The sequence below is a fragment of the Aphelocoma coerulescens genome, chromosome 2 (genome assembly GCF_041296385.1).
Source record: "Aphelocoma coerulescens isolate FSJ_1873_10779 chromosome 2, UR_Acoe_1.0, whole genome shotgun sequence".
Classification (NCBI taxonomy): domain Eukaryota; kingdom Metazoa; phylum Chordata; class Aves; order Passeriformes; family Corvidae; genus Aphelocoma; species Aphelocoma coerulescens.
In genome coordinates, this window is record NC_091015.1 from 122,850,359 (window position 1) to 122,863,022 (window position 12,664).

The window sequence follows — 12,664 nt, forward strand, 5'->3', positions numbered from 1 at the left end:
GTGCCACATCCAGTCATTTCTTGAACACCTCCACGGATGGTGATTCTACCATCTCCCTGGGCAGTCCATTCCAATGCTTGACCACCCTTTCAGTGAAGAAATTCTTTCTGATGTCCAGTCTGAACCTTCCCCAGTGCAGGTTGGGGCCATGTCCCCATGTCCTGTCGCTGGTTGCCTGGGAGAAGAGACCAAACCAACTTTCAGGGAGTTGTAGAGTGTGATAAGGTTCCCCCTGAGCCTCCTTTTCTCCAAGCTAAACAATTCCTGTTCCCTCAACTGCTCCTCACAGGACTTACTCTCTAGACCCTTCACCAGCTCCACTGCCCTTCTCTGGACACATTCCAGCCCCTTAATGTCCTCTTCAAGTGAGGGGTCCGGAATGAACACAGACCTTGAGGGGCAGCCTCACCAGTGCTGAGTACAGTGCTGAGGATAACTGCCCTGGTCCTGCCAGCCACACTACCCCGGACACAGGCCAGGACGCCATTGGCCTTCTTGGCCAGCTGGGCAGACATCTGACTCATGTTCATCCAGCCATTGACCAGCATCCCCAGCTCCTTTTCCTCTGGGCATCTTTCCAGCCACTCTTACCCCTGCCTGTAGCTCGGCATGAGGTTACTGTAACCCAAGTGCAGGACACAGCACTTGGCCTTGCTGAACCTCATACTGTTGGCCTTGTCTTATCAATCTGTATTCCTTTGTCTCTTTCCCAGTACTCCTTCTTTTTCAGTACTCTTTATGAAGGATTCATCTCACTTACATTTAGCTATCTTAAGTTAATTGTTTAAGCACTTATACAGCCAAGAAGGGAAAGGGGAGAGTGAGGAAAGAAAGAGGCAAGCGACTGTTGTTATCCTAAAAATGTACATAAAATGGGTATCAGAGCCATTCTCTTACGGGTCTTTTCTATGTTAAGCGTTCTATGTTTTATGAATTACCTATGGATTATTTGCACATCCTACTGGTCTTTGATACTTTCAGCCAGACAAAAAGAAAAAATTGCCCACAATAAAACAGGCACGGTGACATTTTGAAGGCCTAATTCACTATGACTGCTGGTATTTTTAATAGATAGTCTAGGAAGTGAGTGTCATGTGAGTCAGAGCCCATGCATGGGTGAGCAAAGATTTTCCAGTCATAATGAAATGCAACAGGATGGTGTTGGTAGATTGGCTGTTCAGATGTGGGTAGATCTCTAAAGATTACTTAAAGATTAATTCTAATTATCTGTCCAGTGTTGAAATATCTCCAGAGAACCAAAAGCAAGTGATTTGCAAGTGTTAAGTGCATAGAACTGCAATGCAAATGCACTCAATCTGTGTTACAATCATTTTCCCTTTCTACATGAATAAGAAGAATGGAGAATGGGAAAATAGGGTACATTAACAAGTTTGGGTTTGGAGATTAGAATGATCTTTACAGCTTCATAGTGCGATAACAAAAAATATCACTAACAACTTACCATTATAGCACATCTGTATCTTGATTCACTAAGGAACTTTATCAGATCCTTATTTCGGTAACCAAACAATATTATTTGTGCACCTTGTTATTCTGGTGCTGCTCTTTGCCTCCTGTGCTACTTACAACCCAAGCAGTAAAGCTAAAAATTGTGTATTTGGAAAAATTGAATCTCTGAGTCACTCCAAGGTACTAAAGCAAATTAAATGACAATTGGAAGAGCTAGAATTTTTTTCACATGACTGAATAGTTTCTTACAGAATAAATACAAGGCTGTTTGAGTGGAAAAAAACCTGATTGCCAAAAGACAGGAGAAAAGCTGTTCTATTTTACATATAAATGAAACAGAGTAAATAAAAAAAATTGTATTTAAGTCACAGAAACAAATTGAAATCTGGTTGAAAAAAATGCAAACAAACATAACCAACAAAACCCTCAGAAGAAACTTTTGTTCTAAATAACCTGTGTCCTGTTCAGTTTGTTGCAGTGAAGGATTCTGTATAAAGACCATGGAATATGTATCCAATCAAACTTCTTCTGAAATTAATAGAAAGATTCCCAGTTTGACTTGTTTTTGTTTAAGACTATATCTTTAGGGTTTTAGCCAAGGCCTTATTCAAACTCTTCTAAAGAGAGTTAGAATCTGCTTTACCTACCTGGTCTTTACATTACATCTTCTAAAATACTGAGGTGATCTAAAATAGGAAGTGCAGAAATTACATTTCTAAATGTCATAAATGTTTTACCTGTGATATGTATTTTACTCCTACCAACACTTTTTTTCCTTGACATTGATTGAGATCTTATTTCTACACTATTTTATAAGTTTTTATCCAGCACCTGTAGCAAATCAGTTACAACATGCTGCCATTTTCCCGGGACCAGTGCATTTGTCTCAGAGCATCTTTATGACAGTTACATGTTTCTTTTGATCCATAACAGTAATGTTAGGAACATTCAAGTGTATTATTGTATTTGTGCAGAGCCAAGTTGCAAGACTGATGCAGAGCTATGTGCTTCTCTTTTATATTTTTTTCTCTTTTTGTGTTGAGGGTCATGTCCAGCTGAGTTTTTGTGATTATGATTACGTTATCAGTATGCTGTAATTCTCCATTGATTTGAAAAGTTAGCAACATAGTGAGTGATTTAGAAGGAAGAAGAAGGAGGTGATCCATTATTTCCCAGGCAGAGCAGTTCTCCTGAAGTAATTCTTTTTTTTTTTTTTTCCAAATTTCCACCATGCCACGAACCTTTTCAATCATGTTTTGCTGAATATATATCAAGTCATATGACATAAAATACAAGCTAATGTGACAATTCATGGGGTAGCAGAATAAAACTTCCCAGAGTTTTGAGTAAAAGTTTTTTATCTTTTAATACACTGCCCCAAAACAAAGGCTGGCCAAAACCACCTTGACACAGTCTAGATCTGATGCACATATAAACTTTTTGCAAAAATTGTAAAGTTTCACTTGTCAGCTCTTGCACACTTTTTCATTGGAATTTTATCCCCCTCTCATACTGTAAGATATTTACCTTTCATTAAAAAGTACAAATGGAAGATTTAATCTTCCAGTTTTAAAGCTGTACTGCAGAAATCATTTTCTCATTCTGCCTCTTAGACCTTTCTGCCAGAATTTGCATTTAGATTCAACAGTCAGCGAAATGAATCCAGAGTCTCCACATCTCCAAATAGCATTTCCTATTGCTATTAAGGCTCTTACTGTTTGTAGGGCAAATTTTTTAGTTCATCTGCACTTTTGAAAAGGATCTTTGGCTTCTATCAGGTGATATTTTGAAGGAGTTTTTTTATAATTAATTTAATTATGTCTTCTTAATATATATTGAAATGGTAGAGACCAAACTGTAATCAACCTGTGAATACATTTTATTCCAACTTCACAGAGGGTCCAAGATGCTTGCCATTGCCCACATTCCTAAGTTTTTTCTAGGAAACAGCTACAGATTTGTCACACTTCTCAGGCAGAAGGCAGTATTTTCGTCTTTTCTGTAATACTTGTATACTTCCCTACTTCTGAAGATACAACTTCCTCCTAAAATAACTTTAATTAAAGTTATCTAGAAGATGTCAGCAAAAGTAAACTAAGGAGACTTGAGCTAAACTAATGCATTTTTATAAACTGATGACGATGAGAAGAAGTTTAGGAGAAAACAAAAGCTTAAGTCTTTTTTGAAGCATGCTGAATGAGAACAAGCTAAAAATCCTTTCACAAATGTGGTTCCTCTGACTTGTTCACATGAGGCATCTGAAATTTCTTTTTCAACCCCCTCAATCATGGAAGGTCTAGATTAGATATTAGGAAAAAATTCTTAATTGGAAGGGTATTCAGGAATTGGAACAGACTGCCCAGGGAAGTGGTAGAATCACCATCCCTGGAAGTACTCATAAAAACATGTGGATGTGGCAAATGGTTGGACTCATTAGTGTCTGAATTCCCTTCAGCCAGTCAGAACACTAGGTATCATGTACTTCCCGCACAGATCTGATTTTTCAATACAATTAAAATAAGCCAAAATAACCCCCAAACCCTTCTCTCCCCTTCTTCCCCACCAAGTCTGGATGCTTCAGTGAGCTAATTATTATTATGTTTAAAATAGAAGGCCAGATGTTTCCATTTTTATGAACTGTCTTGCTGCTGCTACTCAAGGCATATACTCTTCAAAGCTCTTTGCCTATGAGATCAAAATGACCAATTTTGACTCTTCAAAAGTTGTAGAGCCTGCAACTTGTTGGGTTTTGAAACAGAAAAAAAATCAGTGTCTGACAAAGTGTTTTGACCATCTGTAACAATGGATATAAAGAACGTAGGCTGGGTGGGGAGATAAATATGGCTACTTAGGTTTAGGCTGAGCACTTGGGCCATGAAGCTTGAAGAAATCCAATTTTTCAGTTCATCTCTTCCCATTATTCAAAGGTCTCCCAGCTCTGCAATCTCTTTGGTTCATACTCCAGTGAAACCATGTTAAACTAAAAAATGCAGAGGCCGGAACCCAAAACAGGAGTTAAAGAAAAGGTTTATGAAAGCAGTCCATGTTCTCAGGCAGTGGCTTTGACTGCACTCCTCTCCAGTGGTTTTAGTCTGTAATCTGCAGTGGCATATTAGGTGTTCCTACAGAAGCGACACAGTGAAAATGCCATACCGAAATACTCTGTGTACATCTGTATGCTTCTGAAGCCTATCCACTGGAAACACATAAATTAGATTTCTTGTCTGTGTTCGTCAAGCATTAATGTAGGAACAGGCAATAAAGCTATATTAAGAAAACTTGGGGATGGTTATGTTAATCAATAGGTGCCACAAGTTTAGACATCAGTATTGCTCCCTGAGTAGCTGTGTTTTTCCAGCTTTGCAGCCTATGATATCAAGACAAAACCATTTTTAAAACACTCCCACAATCAAGGAAAAAGGCAGAGGGAAAGGCAGCCTCCACAATTTCAAGCTGGGGTGTAAGTCCCTTTTGGGATACAACTGGACCATCTCTGCACCTATATGACTCTTCATAGTGTACAGCTGTTTCTTTAAATTTCCTTATTAGGTTTTTTAATATATCATAAGGCCTGATTGTTCTCCAATGAAATCAGTGAAAATCTTGATATTGATTCCACTGGAGACATGTCAAGCTCATACACAGTTTCTCCTTCAAGTCCTAAAGAAATTTAATTAAAGGGCAAGTAAGCAGCAAGGAAATTTGAGAGGAAAAGCAGACTTGATGAGCTTACAGATGGAGATCAAATGGGTTTGCACCAATAGCACAATAATTTCTACAAGTAAATGATATACTTCCTACATTCAGCTCTGGGGCTGATGAGGGCACCTTTTTGCCTTCCTGGATGTGAACTTCACAATCAATGCTCTGTTTGTGTGTAAGAGTAAAAATATTTCATGGTAATACCTCAATATAATGTTAATTTCTACTGATTTGCTTAGTTTTAGTGAGACTTTAAAATCTTACAGAATAAAGTTGTTGGAAACTTTTATTGGCTTTTACAGGACCTAATAAACTGCTTGGCTTTTATTTTTGTTTTTTAAAAAGGGCGTTTTTTGCATTTCTATATTTCACTTAAATGCAACAAGGTAAGCTTACTTCTTCGCAATTCAACTTGCTACATATCAGCCTGTGAATTCAAACAGCAGGAGTAGCAATGCTGTTAGAAATAGTTACACAAATTCTTTCTGTGAAGGAGATATTTTCAACACAGATTTAATGAAATGCCTGCTTTGAACTGGGATTTGCAAGGATTGTGCAAATGGCTTGAGCAACATTCATCTGCACACTGTTATGCTTGCTAGGCTTGTAGGTGACTTGCCTGTTAGCATATGTGTGTGTGTGTAGCTTAAAGTGTACAGGGGTAATTTAGCAGGCAAAGAATTTTAAAATGTAAGTGCTTATCTAAGGGGCTGGCAGAACTGCTCTGTTAGCACATCTGGTAGAACTGCTGCTTTGAGATGTGACGTGCAGATGGATGAGCTCCAGAGTAACCCCACTTCCCACAGGCTGCACGAGCCAGCAGGACTGCCTGCCAAGCCCACTAGGTTCATTAAGCTCAGTAGAACCCTGCAGGAAAAACCAATTTTAAAAATAGTTTTCAAAGGCTCCCTGGGTTTAAAAGTTCTGGATTCTTTTCCATTGCACCATGCAGAGAAATCTTTGCTTCTAAAGCACAATTTACATCCCCTGAATAAAGAGAGAGAAAATACCTTTTTGGTCTATTTGATACACATGACCTGGCACTTCTGTTGGAAGTAATTTACCCTATTTTTCAGCTTTGGTCACCTAATCCTTGATGGGAGACTTATGAGTGACTGAAAGGTGGTCACTTTGTTGAAAAAAATCTCTTTCCCTCTGCAGTTCCAGAAATGCTTCATTTCCACATCTTAAAACGCCAGGCTGGATTTCCAAGGGTATACTTTCTCACCACAATATTTTTGGAGGTGCTGCGAGCTCAGGATTTTATTGTTGTTGATGCTGTGGTGTTGGGGATGGGAAAGAGGTTATCAGCCTGGTGCCAGGAAAACAAATCTCTCTTCAAATTCACAAAATGTGTCATCTAAGGTATGCAGATCTTTTCTGCTTTCTTATTCTATTATCCACATTGACTACTAAATTCTTCCCCTGCAATGAGGTAAATATTTAGACTTTCTTAGACTAAGTATGGATGTGATCTTGTGCTGAGTACCCTTTTAGTTTTACTTCCAGGAGAATGCAATTACATAAATTGCCCAGCTTCTTCACAGGAAAGTAAAATGTCATTGAACACCTCAGGTAATGAAAGATTAAAATCTTATTAATAGTTCTAGACCTCACTCTCAATACTACATTGACAGTCTGTGCTATAGGAATTGTTCATGCATATCAGAAAATTGATGGCTGAAATTTTTTAAATATACAGGTTCTGCTAAAACTCAGTCAATAATATTCCAGTGTGTAAATTAATTATTTTAATAATGGGGTGTAGTTGTATGCTGGTATGCTACTGCTAACCACCCCCCACTTATTTATTTTAAAAAACCTATCTTTTGTGATATCTTTTAGAAGATGGTTTATTTTCTTCTTAGTATTTGAGTTTGCTAAATAGGGAAAAAGTTGATTTTTAAAATCTTATTTAAAATAAAGTTTTCCTCTAATACATTGCACATTCATGAAAGTTATGTGATGCAAGTTTTTTATGAACTTCAGTGAAAAATGTATGTCCGGCCAAAGAAACACTACGGAAGTAATGGAAATAACAAATTGAGATCATCTATGACACAGCTGTCATATGAAATCATAAAACCTGATAATCCGAGGGGCTTAAAGAAATTTTTTAAAAGACATGTAGGACAATATTGAGCCTTGTCATGCAACAGAGATCCTTGGGTTTATTGACCTCAAGAGCAGCAAAAGGAGTTGTTGACCAGAAGTACCAGATACAGGGTTTAGAAAATTGCACACTTGTAAATTTCAGTCCTTTACTCCAAGTTTCTGTGAACAACTGTGAGTAAAAAGCTTGGTTCTTTGAAAGTTAATTTGGTTTTAGGAGAAAGAAAGAAAGAAAGAAAGAAAGAAAGAAAGAAAGAAAGAAAGAAAGAAAGAAAGAAAGAAAGAAAGAAAGAAAGAAAGAAAGAAAGAAAGAAAGAAAGAAAAAGAAAGAAAGAAAGAGAAAGAAAGAAAGAAAGAAAGAAAGAAAGAAAGAAAGAAAGAAAGAAAGAAAGAAAGAAAGAAAGAAAGAAAGAAAGAAAGAAAGAAAGAAAGAAAGAAAGAAAGAAAGAAAGAAAGAAAGAAAGAAAGAAAGAAAGAAAGAAAGAAAGAAAGAAAGAAAGAAAGAAAGAAAGAAAGAAAGAAAGAAAGAAAGAAAGAAAGAAAGAAAGAAAGAAAGAAAGAAAGAAAGAAAGAAAGAAAGAAAGAAAGAAAGAAAGAAAGAAAGAAAGAAAGAAAGAAAGAAAGAAAGAAAGAAAGAAAGAAAGAAAGAAAGAAAGAAAGAAAGAAAGAAAGAGAAAGAAAGAGAACGAGCTACTTTCAGGCAAGTATAACTGTATTAAAACCCTAAATTTATAAAGAAAAAATTTAAAAACTAAGAGCATATGTAAAAGAACAAGTCGCTCGTAAAAAATATGACTCACAGATTTTGCAGCACTACTGGAAGCTTCTGACATGTTGTAATGATGACTCTGGCAGAAGAAAATGCATAGGACAGAACAGAATGGATGTTCAAAGCTATGTGTGGGAAATGAATCATGTGATGCCCATTAGTGTCACTGAGAATTTTGCTGTAAAAGCCCCATGCATTTTTGAAAGTGTATTTATCAATTTTTAATACAACACTTATAAGCAAAATTTAGCACAGGCACAGGGAATCTATGCTAATTCTCTGTACCTTCTCTGTCCTTACGCTTCTGTTAGTAGGAATTAAGGCTTCAACACCAGGCCAGATCTTTTGTCTCATCAAGCTTGTTTAAGGTTGATGGATTTGTCTGAACTTTGGATACTTTAAAATAGGATTGAATGACAGAACAAGTGTGTGCTAGTGAAGTTATTGTTTCATCCCTGGGAGCTTCTCCTAAAATATCAAATTTTAAAAGTGTTCCTGTCTTACAAAAGAGTTTGACAGCTGTCAGGTCAGACACTGAGAGTGCGAGGAGTGAAATCAAAGCTATCTTCCTGTTCTTTTTCCATGGATTCTGTCTGACTAAGTGACTACCTAGATATGCAAGTAGTACACAGAAGAATCTCTTCTTGTAGCACGTATTTTTAGTCAAAGTGAAAGAATAATTGGACTTTCAGAATTCTCAGTTTTGTGCTATAAACCAAATCCCACTTCTTAGCTCAGCATGATGTGAGGGACAATGTCGTCTTAGGTAAGCACAAGTCTCCACCAAACTCCATGAAATCTGATACTTACACTTGTGAAGTGTATACCCCACTGGAATCACCTGGGCTTGTTAAGGATGACACGATTTACTGACATGCTGCACCTTGCAGGATTAAAGTCAGTTTATAGGTAAAAAATATTGGATGAGATACATTCCTCTTTATTGACAGGAAAGGAAGTGTTTAAGCAGACTGGAAGGACTAAGAGATATGGGGCTGACAAGGCTTGAATTAATTAAACTTGCCCTACCTAGAAAGAAGAGAGGGAGGAGGCAACAACCATGAGAGAAGGGTTTATCTTCCAGATTTTGAGTATGGGAGTGATCAAAAAAGAAAAAAGGTATCAACAAGGGTCTCTCATTAAATAGACAAAACCAATATTATATCACCTGTAAAGGCCAAGCAAGGTAAAAGACTGAAGAGTCCTGTTAAAAGAATTAACATTATGATTTCTCAGGTAGGATTCCTTGGAACTGCCAGTATTATGCTCTGTCCCTGGAATTGTTCAAGACAAGGCTGGATGGGCCTTTGAGAAATCTGTTCTAGTGGAAGGTGTCCCTGCCCATGGCAGCGGGGTTGGAATTGGATGGTCTGTAAAGGTTCTGTTCAACTCAAACCATTCTGTGATTCTATGACTGGGAGAGGACACTGATAACAAGTTGCTTCCTGTGTGCAAAGATAAAGCCAGGCATATGAAATTACTTCTACTAGTCGAACTGTGGAGGAAATTTTTTTACTTATGGCCCACTGTGAAGTAACTCAGATGAGAACTAACAATGAACAGATCTGACACTAGAGGAAGAAGATTTCTGTCAGATGCCTTTGCTGTAGAGGAGAAGGTTGGAGGGATTCAAATCTGATTAAATCTACTTTAATATTCAATGAAAAACCAATTATTTTCTACCAGCAAGAAGGGGATACCAAAAAAAAAAGAAAAAGAGGAAGTTGTGTATGCTTTATTTACCCAAGATATTTTATTCTGAAGAGCACGAACGGGCTTAATAATTTTCATTCAACTCTGGCAGAAAGGATAAATATAAAAAGATTGCAATTAATTATGAAAGAAATTAATACTGTATATTGATGAAATATAAATAAATAGAAACTGAATGCAATGGTGACTGTAAGCAGAAAAAGCTGCTGTTATGGTGAGTAGAAAGTTTAGTGTTGAACAGAAAATTTGTCCAGTCTTTAAAGTTATAAAATCAGTCTTAAAATCTTGAAAGAATAAGGATACCGCACAAAGACACCATATAATCATTGAGATCCTGGGCTACATGCCACAGGTTGTTGGAAAGATACAGAATTAAAAATTAATAGATGATTTTCAATTTCTTGAGAAAAAAAGACCACCAGTCTTCTGCCTGAAGGATTAAGGGAGAGAAGCAATGGTCTTTTAGAGTTGATACAACCAATAACACAAAGGGACTTAAACAGCCGGGAAAGTGGGGCTCTGAGTGTGAACCAATGTGACACCACGTAAGTTTATCTGCTGCAGCCATCCTCAAAAGGTAAGTGGTTCTATGACACCTGGGAAAATTAAAAAAAAGAAAAAAAATAAAGGCTGCAAGAAGATCCATCAAAAGTAAAACTGAGCAGGAGCTGTCACATGCAGAAAACTGTGCACAGTATGAAGAGAGGATTGATAACAGCATGATTAGCACAGAGAAATTTTTCATGGAACAAGTGGAAAGCACTGCAGCTGAAGATGAATGGGTTACTACTTTGAAAACAAATGGAGCATTTATTAACTAAGTAAGAAACAGGTGCAGTGGAAAGTATGGCAGTCAAAACCACTATTAGCATTGGCAGAACAGCCAGACACACTATTTAAGATACTCTGAATAGAAGAATACCTTCTGGCCCAAAGCCAAACACATCACATCAGGCAGAGGTGCCAATAGTTAATAAATTGGGAAGGCAAGAGGAAGAGAAGAATGTCTTTCAAGTGTATTAGAAAGAGGAAGAAAGCGCAAATGAATCAAAATGTGTCAGATCTTCCGAGTCACCAGGAATGACACTGAACTGAAATAGTTAAGAAAATGTTAGGAGATCTCTTCCAGGGAAAAGAAATATTCCTAAAAGAGCAGAGAATTAAGCCCAAAAAAATCCCAGTTATCCCAAATTATTCCTATCCTTAGGATTATAGAGTAGGATTATAGTTATTAGAGTGTAGTGGTTTGGTCCAAAATAGTCATTACTTACTTATTTACCTTCTGTGAGATAAGAATTAGGAGAAAGCAAAGCAGGCACAAAACTTAAAAGAATATAAAGAAGTTTATTAACAGACCTAGAAGAAAGAAAAAAAATCAGACCAAACCTTCAGAACACTTCTCCTCCCCCCACCTTTCTCCCTTCTCCCACTGACAACATGAAAAGACAACCCTTGAGATTTTCAGTCAGTTTACCACTTCTATAATAACCTTGTTCAGTTCACTTAGGGAGAGGAGTCTCTCTTGCTCATGCTATGGAGACATCTCTACAAGAAGTTCTCTCATGGCTTCAGTATCACAGTGAGACAGACGCCCGGGTTGGTTCTCTGCTCGCATGTGAGAGTCCCTTCCCCCAATTTACAGCTTTCCCCACAACTGTTTTCGAGGGTCTAATTTTGAGCAACTGGGGTACTATTTTAAGGTTGAGCTGTTCAGAAACAAAGGTTCTCTTCACCCATCTCTGGGAGCATCTTCATCTCTAGGAATACAGGCCCTCCCCTTCTCTGGGAGCAAAGGGTCCTCATCATCTTCATCTCTAGGAACAGAGGCTCTCCTCCTCCGCCAGGAGCAAAGGGGCCTCATCAAATTACAGCTACTGTCATTTGCTTATTCCAGCACAGATACTTTTGCTCACAGTTGCAATTTGAACCCTCCAACCCCCCATGCTTTCATGAAATGACAGCGGGTACTCTGATGTATCATAGTCCATCACCACCATAGCTTTACAATAGAATTTCAGCTTCTAAGCTCGAAGCATCTCCTCTTTCTCCTCCCTCAGGGTTTCAGCTCTTCCTTCTTCACTGACTTTGGTGTCTTTATGGTGTTGACTCAGGTGATAACTGATGTCTGCAGGCTTCATCTGTTCTGGAGAAAACTTAGAGCACTAAAAGGGTTAATCTCACCTGGGCCTTGCAGCTGGAGTTTGCTTATCACTGTTGATCACATCATCTTTGCCAGACCAGTCCCGACCACAGCAGGGGCTGCCTGCACAGAGCAGGGCTGGGGGGGGCCGTGGATAGAACAGGGCCACATGGCTCCAGGATGGCTGTGGCCCGGCCCGGCCTGGGCCGAGCAGTGCCCGGACCTGCTGGGCCACCCAGGCCACCTGGGCCACCCCCTCAGTTACTTGTCCAAAGGCCAGAAGCAAGAGAAAGCTTTCCCGGGATTTGTTCACTCTTAAATGTGGACCACAGAGGCGTGTCAAGCTCTTTAAGTGGCTTAAAAAGTTGCCAATATTCAGACTAGCCAGTTGATAGGTTCTGTCAGGTCACAGAGGAAGCTGTAAGCACCTGTTTGCAAGAGAATCACTTCTGTAGCTACGCTAACCCATGACAAGTAGGAAGGAGAGAGAACACAAAAATGAACACAAATAATGCCTGAGAGTAGGAAGACATGTTTGGCTAACAAACTGTCAATATCCCTTTCTTTTAGGAAAAAAGGAAGTAGGCTTAATTTATTTATGTCAGGAAAAAAACCAAACCCGAAACAATAAAAGACCACCAGAAAATCCAAGCAGTTCTGAAAACTGCTAGAACTCCAATTCAAAGCTATAAAATTAATTGGAATTGTGTCCCACGTTATCTGAGGAAGATGGTCAACCAGACCAGAGGCTGCCTGCA